The sequence below is a fragment of the Henckelia pumila genome, chromosome 1 (assembly GCF_033568475.1).
Source record: "Henckelia pumila isolate YLH828 chromosome 1, ASM3356847v2, whole genome shotgun sequence".
Classification (NCBI taxonomy): Eukaryota; Viridiplantae; Streptophyta; class Magnoliopsida; order Lamiales; family Gesneriaceae; genus Henckelia; species Henckelia pumila.
Window position 1 is genome coordinate 182,992,935 of NC_133120.1, and position 17,869 is coordinate 183,010,803.

General features: G+C 38.3%; 1 pseudogene; it reads left to right on the top strand.

The window, feature by feature from the left end:
- The first annotated feature begins 3,347 nt into the window (after positions 1-3,347).
- On the top strand, positions 3,348-16,624 carry LOC140874564 (uncharacterized; annotated as a pseudogene).
- The last annotated feature ends 1,245 nt before the right edge of the window (positions 16,625-17,869 follow it).

Genomic DNA, 17,869 nt, shown 5'->3' on the forward strand with positions numbered 1-17,869 from the left:
ATTGTGTTCGCTTTGAAGATCTGGCGTCATTATCTGTATGGCGAGAAATTTGAGATCTTCACCGACCATAAGAGTCTCAAATATTTGTTCACTCAGGCGGAGTTGAACATGAGGCAGAGACGTTGGATGGACTTGCTTAAGGACTACGATTGCGAGATTAAGTGACATCCGGGAGCTGCTAATCTCACCGCTGATGCCTTGAGTCGCAAGGTGCGACTATCCGCACTTCAAACATGTTCGATGTCTAGTGCGATCAGTGACTGTTGTACTTCAGGTTATACCTTCAAGCATAAGAAAGGTATGCAGAGTATCCAGATGTTTGCTATATTATCTGAGCCAGCCTTGTATTCGCGGATCCGAGATGCTCAGATGTCTGATTCGAAGGCCCAGCGTTTAGCTCGTCTAGCTAACGAGGGTAGCTCGTCTGGATTTCATTATCAGTCAGATGACTTTCTGTGTTTGTCTAGTAGGCTTGTGATTCCGCAGGATGAAGAGTTGCGAGAGGAAATTTTGTCTCAGGAACATCGCACTAAGTTGAGTATTCATCCTGGGAGCAACAAGATGTACAAGGATCTACGTACTCATTTCTGGTGGAAGGGAATGAAACGCAGTGTTTATCAATTTGTTTCGAGATGTTTGGTGTGTCAACAGGTCAAGGCAGAGCAACGACGACCTGGAGGATTGCTTCACAGTCTGCCTATTCCTGAATGGAAATGGGAGTTTATCACAATGGACTTTGTGACCTATTTGCCGGTATCCCCAAGGAACTGTGATGCTATCTGGGTTGTGGTGGATCGACTCACCAAGTCAGCGCATTTCATTGCCTATAGCCGGGAGTACAATGTGGATCGTATGGCTCGGTTGTACATTCAGGAGATCGTTCAACTTCATGGAGTGCGTGTGAGCATTGTCAGCGATCGGGACCCCAGATTTACTTCTAGATTCTGGGGGAGTGTTCAGCGTGCAATGTGTACTACTCTCAGTCTGAGTACTGCCTATCATCCGGAGACTGATGGTCAGTCAGAGCGCACTATCCGTACTTTGGAGGATATGCTTAGAGCGTGCGTCATGGATTTTGGTTCAGCCTGGCAGGATCATTTGCCATTGATCGAGTTCGCGTACAACAACAGCTACCATACTAGTATTGGGATGGCACCTTTTGAGGCGTTGTACGGGTGATGTTGTCGTACTCCACTCTTCTGGTAAGAAGTGGGGGAGAGACAGGCTGAGGGACCGGAGTTTATCCAGCAGGCAATAGACATTGTTGATCAAATCAAGAAACGGATTAAGACTGCACAGGATCGTCAGGCCAGCTATGCTAATATCAAGCGTAGGCCTTTGCAGTTTGATGTCGGGGAGAAAGTGTTTCTGAGAGTGTCACCTTTCCGCAAGATTCTCAGATTTGGCCTTAAGGGCAAGTTGTCTCCCAGGTTTATCGGTCCGTTTGAGATCTTGGAGAGCATTGGCGATTTGGCTTATCTATTAGCTTTGCCACCGCATATTTCCAGTATTCACGACGTGTTTCACGTATCTCTGTTGCGACGGTATGTGGCGGATGAATCTCATATTCTGCAACGGTCTGAGGTTCAGGTGAACAAGGATTTGACCTATGTTGAGAAACCTATTCGTATCCTGGTTTATAAGGATAAGGTTCTACGAAACAAAGTCATTCCTTTGGTTTTGGTTCAGTGGCAGCGCCGAGGCACTGAGGAAGCTACTTGGGAGCTTGAGGACAAGATGCGTGAAGACCATCGTGAGTTGTTTTGATTTCATTCTTAAGTTGTATTCAGTTGCAAACTCTGTAAACGTTTGTTTTGAATAATGAATGTTTCAGATTTTTGTATTACATTCAGTACTTAAGATCTGATTTCGAGGACGAAATATCTTAAGTGGGGGAGAATGTAGTAGCCCGTACCCTAATTGAGTAATTAAAGGATTAATGCTAATTAAATAAATTGGGTATCGGACGGATCGGAAGCTCCGAAGGTGAGATCGGAAGCTCCGATAAGGATCGGAAGCTCCGATCGATATTACGTCATGCATGATGTGTGGCAGGATCGGAAGATCCGATCACCCCTATCCGAAGTCAACAAGTGATATTTTGACACGTGGCAGATCAGGATCTTCGGAAGCTCCGATGGCAGGATCGGACGTTCCGATCAAGGATCGGAAGTTTCGATCGTTGTCTATAAATAGAGGGCCGAGGCTTCATTTCCAATTGCCAATTCCGAGTATTTCCCTCTCCTTTCTAGTCTATTCGAGTTGTTCTAGCCTTCCTAGGCTTGACCCGACGGTCGGCGAGGCGTTCGGTAGTCGTAGCGGAGTTGTGCCCATGTTCTGGAGGCATCGACATCAAAGGGCTAACGACGGACGAAGGTATAGCTTTTGCTTCCTATAAATATTTAGGAGTATGCAATAGCTTAGTTAAGGCTTTTAGAGCACTTTAATGATAGTAGTATCATTTGGCAGTGTAGAGCAGACTATAGGCGTGGACCTAGAGTTGGTAGAGCTTGCACTGTTTTGAGGTACGAAAGTACTGTTCGAGATATCCTGACTGAGTATGCATGTATTATGTGACTGCATGATTTATATGTCATGATATTATGCTGCATTCATTTGCATCTTGCTGTATCTCTTTCGAGATGTCTGTTAGTAGGGTTGTACCCTATCCTGTTAGTGGATGGACTTCCATCGATTTGGGTCCGGCGTATCCACGATTATCTCGGTATGGGAGCCACCTCCTGAAGCGACAGCACAGCGTGCTACATACCAGGGCCCGGTCTGTCTCTGTTATCTGATCCTTGACCTCGAGTTTATAGGTAGTTCACTTTGCATGCATGTATACTCATACTCTCGTACTGAGCGTTTTATGCTCACGTCTCGTACTCTGTGTTTCTGGACACCCTATTTCATGGGGCAGGTTTGCGATTGGACGAGGAGGGTGGATCCAGGAGGGGCTAGTCAGTGGTTGGCCAGTTGGAGCTTCGTCTAGGTTTTATTACTGTTGTTTGGGTTGATACAACTATTCGATTTGGTTCTATATTATTTGGATAAATTACAGATTCCTTTACTTGGGATTGTATAATGTTTATGGTTTCCGCAGTTTTATTCTGATATCTATTTAATTAAGTTAATTGCATGCCTAAGTTCTGTTTAGTAGGTGATCCGGGTAAGGGTCACTACACAAGCTTTCTCTTCCATCGGAGTAAAGCGGCCGCAACCTTCAGATCTCTAGTCAGTTCAGAGAGACCTTCACCAGTATGACGAAGCAAACCTTGAAACTCCAAAATTCCATAGATCAAAGATGGAAAAGGCTGCTTGATGGATTTTAATCTTCCATCTGCAAAATGGAGTACAGTCTTGAATACGAGCTTGCAAAATTGAAAGTTCTCTCAGTACCTAAAGCAAATGACAGAAACGCTTGTGGTCGAGTCACCACAGTGGAGTTTGTAGAAAGCATCCAATTGCGTACAACTGTTTTGTGTAAGATAGAGTAAAAGGATGTGAGTTGTAGTACATAAAATTCAGCCTAGTAAATCGCATGCATTAAATTTAATAAATATTATGATTATTATTTTTAGTTTTAATCGATTTAAATTATTTATTTGAATTATTTGCTAACAAAATATTAATTATTTATTCAAATGATTTTTTATTGTACTAACTATTTAATTAATGTTTTTTATTGTTTAAGTTTACTCATTTAAATTATTTTATTATACTACTTAATCGTTTTAAAAGTTTTAAAGGTATAAGTTTGTTTATTCAAGTGATTTTAATTGTCCAACTTATTTATTTTAAATAACTTAAGTTTAGCGGTTAATTATTTTAAATTATTTTAAATATCTAGCTTATTTATTTAAATTCTTTTAACAGTCCAAGTCGTTTTAAAGGTTTTTATTTCCTCTTGTGTATTTATTTAAATGACTTTTAAACGTTCATCTAATTTGTTTAAATTATTTTAATCGCTCTGTTTATTATTTAAATATTTTACTTTTTTCTGTGGCATCAAAATATTTAAAGTGTTAATTTTAATTTCTAAGTTAGTGTTTAAATTCCTTCAGATGTCTATTTGTTTAATTATTAAGTTAATTACTCTTGAGATTTAAATGACTTTTAAACGTTCATCTAATTTGTTTAAATTATTTTAATCGCTCTGTTTATTATTTAAATATTTTACTTTTTTCTGTGGCATCAAAATATTTAAAGTGTTAATTTTAATTTCTAAGTTAGTGTTTAAATTCCTTCAGATGTCTATTTGTTTAATTATTAAGTTAATTACTCTTGAGATTCTTGAGTTCAGTGACTTCTGACTCAGGCACACGGTAATGGTGGATTTGGCGGTAAATCCTTAAATTTTATTTCGAGAGTTAAAATTTATGGGAGTTGAGGAAAATAAATGGAATTTTTGCTTTTAAAATTTTTAGGTGCCAAAAATCGCTTTTAGTGCATTCTGGAGCATATTTTTAATATTTCTCAAAAATTATCTTTTTCAGACCCGGACTAGTAAAATTCAATTCTTATATTTAATCATGGGATTTTTAAACTTAGGAATTAAAATAGGTGCAAAAATTTTTAGAGTTAATGTAATACCCAGAAAATTCATAAATCCATTCATGATTTATTAAAGGAATTTTTAATGGATTTTAAGTCATTTTATTATATTGTTATGATTTAAAGGGGATTCTCAATTAAATGGTTTTATAAGTTGTGTTAAATGATTTCATGGTCTTATGTTCTTTAACTATTAAAGTTATGTTTATTTTATGAGATTTTATGTTACGAATATTTTATTTTAATATTTTCGTGTAAGTTAATATTTTCAGGGCGAGGTTGATTCTGGACATGAGGAACGAGACTAACCTATGCACGAGATCGTAAGAAATATTATTACGAGTATTTTAATTATAATCTTGTAATTGTTTTATTTTAAACCTTGAGTTAGAGTATATTTCACTAGAACGAGTTGTGACGTTTTGGACTGACTACGTTCTATGTAGTCAACACATGTTATGTATTAATTTCCCTCCTCCCCACTTATCTACTCTCCTATCTCATCTTGAATTCCATTTCCCCATCTCATTATACCATTGTCCTCCTTGACTTCCTCATTCCCCTGCACTACACGTTTCTTCCCTTCACCATCATTCTTCATTTCTTCTTCATTGGTTCTCTACGGCTCTCCAATCTTCCAAGAAAGAAAACTTCAAAATCTCGTTCGTGCCGTGTTTAGCTCGTTGCCGAGGTTCCGGATCATCTCAATCTTTGTTTAAGGCAAGTTTTTCAACAAGTATTTTAAAGTTTTGAAACCCATTCAAGATTATAGTTATTTTGATATAAAAATGTATGTTGATGTGCATGTTTTAATGGTTTATGATTTTGAAGAAGAATGAAATTATGAGTATCAAGTTATGAATTTTAGAAATTGTGAAACGTGGTCGTTCTTGAAAAGTTTTTGATAGATAGGTTGAAATTAATGAATCTTTTCAAGATTATGATGTTATTGAAAGTTTTATAGGTGATAAATTCACGTTTAATTGAAAGAAAATGATTTTTTGAAATTTTGAAGAAGTTGATTAATTTTGATGGTATTTACGGTTTAAGGGTTTTGAAGAAAAATCATTTAAAATTTTAGCGTTTTAAAGTTAGTTAATCCATGTTTATTTGCAAGAAAATGAGTTTGATGATTTATGTAGTTAGGATTTTGGGTAAAAGAAGTTTATGTTTAAAGTTTGAAGTGTTGAAGTTGTGTTTGGTGGCACTTGATTAGAGACACCATTACGATTTTTATGATAACTTTTATGTTTTGAGTTTTGTCAAAATCGTTCTGGATGTTTGTCAAAAATCGCCCCGAATTGCGTCGATTGTTTTGAATTTCCTGCACTGACCCATCTCGAGAGAATGCATATAACGTTTTACTGAAAATTCCAATTAAGGTACAATTTATGGAATTGGAAAGCTATGATCAAGAGCTACAATTAATTTTTACCACTTTTCCAAATTCCAAACGTAAAATATAGTTTGAGCGCCTTCAACATGCTACTCCAGAATAGGTCTCACTCAAGCGCGAGATCTTGCTGCTTGAGCGAGAATGATTCTTCCCCTAACACTTTGCTTGCATGTTTTTATGTTCTAAATGCATGTTTATGATGTACTAAGGAGTTTTAAGCATGTTTAAGAGTTCATGTGCAAAAAGTTTCAAGTTTTACGTCAAGAACGAAAAGAATGACTCACGTGGATTGATTATGTATAGTACACATGTACATGTCTAAGTTTTATTCATGAAACCTATGTTTGATATGCAAACATGATTTTAATCATGCATAAAGTTATCGAGTAAAGTTTTTTCATGAAATGAAAGTTATGACGGAAGTTACGATGAAACAATGATGCTTCATAATGAATGAAATGATATGATGAATGATAAGTTATGATGAAATGAAAGATGATGAAGCATGAATGAATGATGTTAAGAAGAAGCATGATATGATATATTGATGCACGAAAATATTTTGATGTCTTATGTGTCTTTGTGGTGGCAATACGGGACTTGTACTCCAGGTTGGGCTCCGGATGGTCCTTTCCAAATACAGCTCAATGTACGGGTTAGTTACTCCGGGATGAGCTCTGGGGGGCTTTCGAAAATGAATGAACAAATTTTATGAGGGTTTATGCCATATGGCTCAAAATGTATGGGTTAGGTACTCCGGGATGAGCTCTGGTGGGGACTCCGAAAAAAAACGAATGTTATGAGGAAAAAATGAATGTGCCCATTATGACGGTTGCCACAATTTCACATAATTCTTCACCCAAACAATAAGTTTTTATGTCATGTTTATGTCAAGAAGTCATTTTATATTTCATTAGTTGCATATGATTTTAATGGCATATATTTCATCTAGAATTGAAATGGTAAAGTTTTGAAGAAATGCATGAAGTTATTCCAAGATTTTAAAGTTATGTATGTAGGTGTCCATGATTAAGTTCCTGGCAATTTTTAAGATTTTTGGAGATCATGTTTAAGATTTTAAGTTTAAAGTTCCATGATGTTTACGTTAAAGTTCTCAAGTTCAAGGTATTATGTTATGTATGTTCAAGTAATTTTAAGTTTAAAGTATTTTGAAGCTATTACATTATCAATATGCATGTTTTTAATCTCTCTGAATATTTAGGCTCACTATACTTGAATGGTGCAGTTGGATTAGCAGATTTGATTTAAAGGCTTTGGTAGATCGGCTGAAAAGTCCAAGAGGCAAATACATTGCATGGCACGACAGTTCAGAAGCTCTGATGAGACGACTATAATCCTCTAAATATAAATAAAAAATAAAGAATTTACGGGGTTTTTCAAAAAAATTTGCCATGACCCGTTTTTAAAAATATTAAAAGCCAACCTGTCACATTCAGGATTTCAAAACAATTAAAATAAAAAAAATAAAAAAAACAACCGATAGATATCCAAACGGGATCACATAGGATTTAAAATAAGAAAGTTAATCCCACACAGTTGCGGAAAATAAATTATTAAGTTTGCATGCCAAACATGCAAAAGCAGGGAAACCACATCCTTCAAATTTCTAAAGGTATTTGAAATACATCAGTTCATTATTAAAAACATCAGAGTTTGCGGAAAAGAAGCAGCGACGGTCAGGGGCCTGCACCACCGGAGACCTCCCCTGGGGATCCTGCCCCTTGATCTCAGTAAAATACTCCTCACCAGAAAACAATAAGTGTAGTGAGTCTAAAAGACTCAGCAAGAATATGGAGGTGGGAGGGGGGGGGGGGGAATAACGAGTACTACATAAATACAAGCACACGCATATTAAAAGTAGCTGATACTGAAAGTACTATTATGCACTTAACTTTAAATGAAAGATTTCTGAAAATAATGAGAACATGACGTAACATATGCATGGCTAAGTCGAATGTAATCAAAGTAAATGTATAAAAATGGTTCTGCATATGAATAATGAACTTAGATCCTTGAATTGTGACTCTGTGGTTTCGATCTCGAACATGGATGTAGTGCAATATGGCGCAAGGAAGTCAGGATATCTCCCAACTCTTCTTGCCCTGTGGGTGGTAAGGGAAGCCAAGATTTCTCTGGACACATCCAAACCAATAAATTTGGTAAGGGAAGCTAAGACGTCTCCTAACTCGTCCAAACACATGAATATTTTGGTAAGGGAAGCTAAGACGTCTCTTAACTCGTCCAAACACGTGATAAACGTAGTCACAATCATCTCACTTCGTTTATAAAATATTTTCTTCCGTACTCGATTATGGATGTAGTAACCCGCATTTTTAATTAGTGATTAATGAGTAATTAATCACGTGATCATGTTTAGATTAAGTAAAACATGATTAAGTAAGTTCCTGTTGGGATAACGGACTTCAAAAATGGATTCAAAGCACTCGAATTAGTTGAATTGGTTCAGCAGGATCGGACGGTCCGAAGAGGAAGTTCGGACGATCCGAAGTGGATCGGAAGCTCCGTGCCAGGATCGGAGGCTCCGATCGAGATCGGACGCTCCGTCGGCAAGATCGGAAGCTCCGATCTGGACCAGGGCACACGTCATCGTTTATGTCAGCAAGGTGACATCATGGCTGACATAATATTGAGCGATCGGACGCTCCGAAGGTGCGATCGGAGGTTCCGATCGAGTTTGGACGTTCCGAACCAGGTTCGGAGGCTCCGAACGATGTCTATAAATATGGGGTCCGAGGGTTCATTTGGAGTGCACCAATTTCCTATCTTCTCTCTGATTCCTAAGCCTTCTAACTCAGATCTAGGGAGATCTAGGCGTCCTACGGGGAATCCGAAAGTGGCTTAGTGATCTAGACGTCGTCGCGGAGCTATGGCCTAGTTTTGAGGCTATCTTCAGCAAAGGGCTAACGACGGACACAGGTATAGCTTTGGCATTCTAAAAATATTTAGGAGTATGCAATAGCTTAGTTAAGGCTTTTAGAGCTTAATTGTTGATGCATGGATATTTGCATTGTAGTGGCTAGTAGACTGGACTAGTAGGCTTGGAGTCTAGACCAGCAGAGCTAGGTTTGACCAGCAGTGTTAGAGGTACGTAAGTACTGACCGAGATAGCCGGCATGATATATTTGCTTATATGTTGCATGAGTATGTGCTATATGTTTTTATCATGTTTTAGCATGTTTTACCGCCTTAGCACATACATGATTTTACGTGTGACTGCATCCGGAGAGATGTAAGTCATTGACAGTCTCCATAGGGAACGATGATCTCATTTTGGACTCGAGTCAGGTATGACAGTTTCCATATGGGACTTGTATCCTATTTTGGATTTGGGTCAGGATGGGGTTGGCTCAGCCCTGATATGGAATATACGAGTACCCCGCGGAGTAGCTCTCTAGCCGGTGCTGTATATTCCCGGCGCCATGAGCAAGTGTTTTCACTTGAGTTTTAAATCATCTATGTGCGCATATTTGTATTTATATCATTGCTTCGTATTGAGCGTTCTAGCTCACGCCCCTGTGTTTGGGTATTGTGTACCTTGTGGTGGGGCAGGTTTGAGGCTGAACGGTCCAGGTGGCTCTCAGCAGGATTGAGCTTTGGAGAGTGCGAGGTTGTAGAGGGTAGGGATTTATTTACCCTGAACCTTCGATTTGGTTGTATAACAGTACTTATACACTTGTGATAGCGTCGGTTGTATTCTACCGATTGGATTTGTTGTATTTTAATTATCCGCTCTTTACGCTTTAAGCTTTTATTGCATGCGCTTTTACTATAAATCTGATTAGGTAGTGGATCCGGGTTGGGTCACTACATTTTTGGTATCAGAGCGACGCATTACACTGGGAATATTGTAAAGCGGATTAAGTAATTATCTGTTCTTATGTAACAGATGGCAGATTACGACGAGAGTCACGGTAGTGTAGACGGCGATCGTTGGGGTGATCCAGATGATCGTAGACATCGGGGACAGCCCGAGGAGCGCAGGCGAGTCAGCATGCGTAGGTTTAAGGAAGTCAGCCCGAAGCCTTTGACGGGTGGTGAGACAGCCGAAGAGGCGGAGGATTGGATGGAGCAGTGCTTCCAGGAGTTCCATTACACGGCTGAGGATAGGATGGAGATTCTTGCCTTTATGCTTGAGGGCAGAGCGAGGAAGTGGTGGAGATCTACTTCCGCACCGTTCATAGCAGCCAGAGGTGCAGCTACTTGGGTGGAGTTTCGTACTGCTTATCAGAGATTTTATTTTCCTCCAGCTCTTCGTCAGGCGAAAGCCAGTGAGTTGTTGAGTTTGCGACAGGGGACGATGACGATCGAGGAATACCAGCAGAAGTTCTTTGATCTGCTACCCTTTTGTCCTCATATTGCTGATAGTTCTATGGCGAAGTTTGATCATTTTCTTCAGGGTTTGAACCCTGACATTCATCGTATGGTTGTTGTGGGCGGATATGGGACTTACGAGGATTTGGTGGACCGTTGTCGCCAGGCCGAGACAGTGTTCGGAGGAACAGGAGACTTTTCTCTTCTTCTTCCAGGCCAGCGAGTCTAGTCCTTTGGGTCCAAGAGGACAGTCCTTCAAGAAGCCAGGAGGTACTTTTTCTTCTTCCTCTGGATCTGGTGGAGTGCATCGTTTTGGTGTACAGAGACCGAACCGGTGTATTCAGTGTCGACGCAGACATCCGCCAGGGCAGTGTGGTCGATCGGCCACTGCATGTTTCCAGTGTGGCCAGGAGGGTCACATGAAGAGAGATTGTCCTATGCTGATTGGGGAAGCAAGTGGTTCTGGAGGTTCTCAGGCATCTGTTCAGCCACCTCAGTACCAGCAGCCACCTTTCCAGCAGCAGTATTCGCAGCAGCGCCAGCATCCGCAGCAGTCTCAGAGACAGCCTACTCACACTCCTTCTCGGGGTCATTCTTCGTTGAGGCCATGTTCCCAGGGTCAGGTCTTTGTGCTTAACCAGGAGCAGGCAGAGGCTGACAGTGATCGGATGATAGCAGGTATCTGTAGTTTATGTGGTTTTCCTGCATATGTTTTAATTGATACCGGTGCATCGCATTCTTTTGTCTCAGCACGTTTTGCTAAGAAGTATAGATTGTCATTTATTCCTTTAGACGTGTTGCTAGTGGTTTCTACTCCTATGGGGAGCGAGGTTTTAGCCAAGCGTCTAGTTGTGGGTTGTGTTTTGGATTTTGAGGGACATCAGCTTAGTTCTAACCTAATGATTCTAGCGATGGAGGATTTCGATTGCATCATTGGGATAGATCTATTGACTACCTACCGAGCGATAGTGGATTGCTATCAGAGGTTTGTTCAGTTTCGTCCAGAGGATGACGAGTCGTGCACTACAACAAAAATGCTCAACCACAACACTTAAAAGACAACGTTTTTCACTAAAAGTGTTGTCTTTTTTAAAAAGACAACGCTTTTAATGAAAAGCGTTGTCTATATATATTTTATTTTTATCAAAGACAACGCTTTTTATAAAAAGCGTTGTCTATAAACATTTTTTTAGGTCAAAGACAACGCTTTTAAAAAAGTGTTGTGTATGAGCGTCTTTTTTCGATGTACAACAACACTTTTTAAAAAGCGTTGTAGATAAACCTATTTTTTTAAAAAAAATTAAATTAAATAAATAAAACTTAAAATAACCCTTCACGTTAAAAAATAAACCCAAAATCCCCAAACCCTTGTCGCGATGCTCTTTTCCGATTTCTGATGCTCTTGGTTACTGAGCTTGACGAAGACCTTGACGAGGGACATCTTCTTCGCAGTGGCTGTAAGGTCGGTCACTTGTTCCATCGGCTACGTTGTCGTGCTCCGGCGTGTACGACAGGGCTCACCGCCAGACGAGCGCCACACCACGTCGAATTTGAAGATTGTGTAGTCCAGTGCTTCGAGTCCGCAGTCCCAAACAGGTGGGCTCGTAGTGTTTTGAGGTGTTTTGTTCCTGATACTTTTAGCTTCGCATTGCACCATGAATCTATGTTTTTGAATCTCGTTTCAAAGCCATTTTCGTGACCAGTTTTTTCGTAAATTCAGTGAGGAAATCTTCAAATTTATGACTGATTTCAGGTGGATAATTAGGGCTACTCAGTCGTGAGATGTGGTGTTTGAGATTAGGAGAGTTTTGAACCTACCCAACCTTTTTTTAGCGATGTCCGACAACGAATTTTTCCGTTGTGTATAGCCATCTGCTCTATTCCATATTGTTGTATTTTGAGTTAGGATGTTTAAGAGTTTGATTTAACCTGTAGTGTGAAATTTAGTTCTTTTATGTATGATATCTTGCAGTGTAACCGATCCGTGCGTGATCCTAGGAGTCTCCATGTCATGGTGGATGGGCCGAGTGCTCTCCACTTCATCGAACAGTGGGCGAAGATTGCACGCGGCCCAAATCGGTACAAACATCATGTTTTTTATGAATATTTACAAAGTAAAATTTTATAATTTGGGTCTGTTTGGGTACTAACACTACTTTGTATTGTAGTTCAATTACAGTGTGACTGAATGCGAATGCTGTTCAATGTGCGTGTATGTTTTCTAATCTAATGTTTATTGATTGCAGTGAAGGCATTGAATGAAATAAAAGCATCACTTGGATGGAGGGCAGTTTACGCTTGGGTTGGTGATGACCCTTGTGGAGATGACAATTTGCCTCCATGGTCTGGTGTCACATGTTTCGTTGTTAGTGGGAGTGACTATAGAGTTGTTACTGAATTGTGAGTTTATGGTCCCTATACTGTTTGCTCAAGAACATGTTATTTCACAGTAGCTTCAAATAGTAAAATTATTTCATTTATTGTTTAATTTTACCGTCTCATGTGGTGTTTTCTGCTAACTGGCAGGGAAGTTTATGCTGTTTCCTTGGTTGGTCCATTTCCAATTGCAGTTACAAATCTTGTGGATCTTACGAGGCTGTATGATACTCCTTTTTCTCCCCCTGAAACTGATATTTTGAGTTTACTTCTTCTTGGCTTTGAATGAATTGTATTCAAAAAACGAAAACCATTTTCAACGACCTCATGTAAAATGATCTAACTTACAATAAACTGAACTAAATAATGCACTTCTGAAGACATCACGACATTACAAGAAATTTAGAGTTACATTTACTTTGGATTTTCCAATTTTCACCTTTTTGCATTCTGAATCCGCATTGCTTTTGGCAGGGATCTACATAACAACAAACTGACTGGGCCAATTCCATCACAAATCGGGCGGTTGAAGCATCTCAAGATCCTGTAAATTCTTTTACTTTCTAATTCAGTAAGCTTTATGTTTTTAGTGTTTGGCCGTGTGACATAAGAATAGTACATTTTGTCTGGTACATAGATTAAATGATGCAAATGTGTAGGCGTGTGAAATTTAAAATATGCGCAAGAGATTCTCAAGTTGAGATGTTCATATCAAAGTATGGCAACTCTATTTAAGTGATATATATAACGCTTGATTTTATTTGCGTAATGATATGTATTGTGGCATTGATCACTTGTTCTTTTACATCGTTGCTTTTTTTCCTTTCGTTAAGTGTTCAAAAAATTGCCAGTCTAAATTAGTTCCATGAAAGATGACCCAGTTAAGAAGCACTAAGAGAGTCCAGTTGGGTTTCTTCTCTTCTTTTTCTTTTTTTCATAAGTAAAATGTTCTCTCTTTCCTGAATTACTTTTTTATTTTGTGGTTTTTTCCTATTTTCACTAGGAATTTGAGGTGGAATAAATTTCAAGATGCTATTCCTCCTGAAATTGGTGAACTAAAGCAGCTAACACATCTGTAAGTGATATATTTTTTTAGACATTTCAAATATGTGGGTACTACTTTCGCATAAAGCTTACTTTTGCGTGTTTGAAAGACTAATATATGAGTCGTGTGCAGCTATTTGAGTTTTAATAATTTCAAAGGTGAAATCCCGAAGGAACTTGCAAATCTTCCTGAGCTTTGTTATCTTCTACTACATGAGAATCGTTTGATAATTGGGAGGATCCCACCTGAATTGGGAACTTTGCCGAAGCTACGCCAACTGTAATATTACGTGCTAATGACTTAAGATGTGCTATTTGTTGCTGTTTTCTCCATTTACCTATTCTCTTTTTGATTATTTATAGGGATGTTGGTAACAACCAGTTGATTGGGACTATAAGAGAACTTATTCGTATTGAAGGATGCTTCCCAGCACTTCGTAATCTGTATGCTTTGCTAATTTAACACTAATTTGTTTGACTATTGCATTGATTTTGCTAATTTCAATTATCTAGGCTGTCTTTAATGAGACCAATATGTTTTGATGTTATAGTTAACTTAATAACAATTACCTTACCGGGGGCATTCCATCACAACTTGCAAATTTTATCTTAGTGAGTTTGTATTGTAGTTCAATTGCAGGTTTAATTTTGTTGGTTGATCTGTGAAAGCAATGCGACAGCTAGGTAGACAACCATGTGCAAAATGAATCAATCTTCAGAAATCCAACTCCATGATATTCTTGCTACTGCAACTATTAAAACCAGAAATAAATCAAGAGATGATCATTTTTTCAGACCAGTACTGCTCTGGAATGAGGTATCATCTTCATTTAATTTTCCCTTTCTAGTTTTCCATCACCAAAACATTATTATTTAAGCTAGCTAGAGCGAGTTCGTTGATGAAAATTGAAGAGCCAAAGCTTGAGTTTTGATGATCAACCAAGCACATGCAAACACTCCCATTTTAATTTTATACACAAGCTATTTAATTTTCATGAAATATATATATATGTTACAGTAATGGAAAATTGGCTTCTGGGAGAGACCAAAACAGCAAAACCTTATTTTGCATTTTAATTATTTAGCATCACAACATAAATAATGATCCATATTAATTCTTTAAGAATGTATTCGATCTCCTAGTTAGTTAATTACCACCCTGTCTCTCATTTCAGCATTTAATATGATTATTAGTTACTGTTTCATGTTCACTTAGCATCTCATGGCTTCATGTGCAGGATATTGGAGGGGCACAAAGATACCTTCACTCATATTAAGCATAAGAAGGTACAAATAATAAAGTTGACCAGATTCTCAATCACTTAAAATCTTGTTTTGTATATATTCTCATGCTTACGAACTTCTGCTTGGTTTTTGTTATTTCATTGGGTTTTCCTTTTTTCTCTTCTCGTTGTGTAGGTATTTTTCTTTTGCTTCCGAAATGTTTTTATTGCATTACACTGCTATTAAATGTGAAATTTACAAATTGTTTGTTGCCTACTGTTACAGATCTATCGTTGTTCGTTGTTGTTTCAACTTAGGATGTGTTTGGGTTTCTGTAAAACCTGATTTGTGCTTTGTTTTGTCTACTGCCACATGATGTGGGTTCTTTCACCCCCCCCCCCCCCCTCCCCTTTTTATATGTGCATTAGATTTAGCTGCAACACAGGTGATGCCATGGGGATGAACATGGTTTCGAAAGGTGTTCAGAATGTCTTAGACTGACTTGAAAATGATTTTCCTGAGATGGATGAACATTAATGTCTGGGTGGTGGTGTAATAGATGTACTTCAGTCCTTAATCGATGACGATGTAAGAGATTTTCTTTCCAATGGAATTACGAGTCAGCAAATTCAGTTTTTTTATAAGATGTATGTGCTGAATTTATTTTGAAAAATACATATTCTGAAAAATAATTTGGTGTCCCGTGTATTGTGAAAGATGAATCTTTTTATACGGCAAGCTGGGCATGTAATATTGATGGAACTCCATTTTTGCTGGCTGGAGGACTTAATGGAATTATCTGTATTATTGATACTGGTAGTGAGAAGATATACAAGGTAATATTTTGTTATGTAGTTAATTGTTTGCCATCCATACTTGTTGATTGCTTCCTATACAGCATAGACTATATAGTTGGAAACAGGATAATAATAGGTAAAATAAAGAAAATTTAGATCCATTTCTGGTTTTCAGGTGGATACATTAAGCTTAGATTTAGTAAAAAAGTAGTCGAGAAACATTAAGAAATATTAGTTATGTTAATGTGAGGCCACAGTTTCGATTTTACCTGTTCATGTACTAGTGTCATGCGAATGAATGCGAACCAGTTAACATGAGGTGTATTTTTTGAAATAAAGTAATGAATAACCTTTGCTGATCTCAAAACATCTTTTACGGTGACACTATTTGGAATCTAAATTTACTTGAAAACAATGGTTGTTTATACCTCCCAATCCAAGTAGTATAAGAATATTACATTTTTTTTCCTTTTTCTCTGTGTAAAGATCGATTAGGCATGTAAAGGAATGTAATGCTTTAGTTTTTTTCTACTTATCTTTTACGGAGGGCTTCCATTGGCAGTAACCTTGACGTAAGTGTGTCATTAAGTTATCTGTTATCAGCCACCTACCATTTTCCCATCTCCAATCTTGTTATTCATGAGCTTGATTTCTCTTTAATTTCCTACAGTCTAGCGTACTCAATGAAGAAAATGATGGCTGACAAGGCCTTGATATGTCATTAATTATGGTTTTCTGTCAGGCTTTGTTCAGTGTTGATATTGTATTCTTCAAGAAATTGCTGATACAAATTGATCTACAGGTGCGTAGGATTTCAGCTTGTGAGACTATGGGATCAGCAACTACCATTTGCAGTGATAAGACAAGAACTTTGACATGACCGAGATGAACATGAATAATTCGATTATTTGTTATATTTGAATGATTTTTGTTATATTTGAATGATTTATAATATTGAAAAATTGTATATTAGATTTAATTTTCAAAAATTTTGAATATTGAGTGATAATATTCAAAATTTGTGAATTAAATTTTTTTTTGTTTTTTATTTGAGAAAAGACAACGCTTTTTAAACGTTGTCGTAGGTGGAAAAAACGTTGTCGTTACTAAAAACGACAACGCTTAAAAAGCGTTGTCTTTTTCAAATATCACAACGCTTTTTATGCGTTGTCTTTGTTCAAAACGACAACGCTTTTTAAGCGTTGTCTTTGACCGCGGCCTTTCAGAACACTGGCTACGACAACGCTTTTTTGTGACAAAGACAACACGGAAAAAGCGTTGTCGTTTTTAGATACAACAACGCTTAAAAAAGCGTTGTCTTTTTCAGAAACGACAACGCTTTTTCTGCGTTGTCTTTGAGCATGGTCTTTTACAACATTGGCTACGACAACGCTTTTTCGAGGACATTAACAACGCGGAAAAAGCGTTGTCTTTGGCCTTTTTTCTTGTAGTGGTGGTATTTCTTTGGTGAGGGAGCGTGAACCCCGATGCCAGTGGTTTCAGCTTTGAAGGCCCGGCGTGCGTTAGAGTTTGGTGGGGAAGGCTACCTTATCTACTCCATTGACGCATCCTTAGGAGAGTCAGATATCCGAGAGATACCAGTGGTTCGTGACTTTCCAGATGTGTTTCCAGAGGAAATTCCAGGTTTGCCACTAGTTAGGGAGATTAAGTTTGGCATTGAGTTAGTGCCAGGGACTACACCGATTTCCAGAACTCCTTACCGATTGGCACCGTCAGAAATGAAAGAGCTGCAGAAGCAATTGCAAGATCTTCTTGATAAGGGTTATATTCGACCTAGTGTTTTGCCATGGGGAGCCCCAGTACTGTTTGTCAAGAAGAAGGATGGTTCGATGCGGTTGTGTATTGACTACCGTCAGTTGAATCAGGTGACAGTGAAGAATAAGTATCCTCTTCCGCGAATAGATGATCTCTTTGATCAGTTGCAGGGTACTTCTATCTATTCGAAGATTGATCTTCGGTCTGGGTATCATCAGTTGCGAGTTCGACAAGAGGACGTTCCTAAGACAGCATTTCGTACGAGGTATGGACACTATGAGTTTCTAGTGATGCCGTTTGGTTTGACGAATGCTCCAGCTGTTTTTATGGATCTGATGAACAGAGTTTT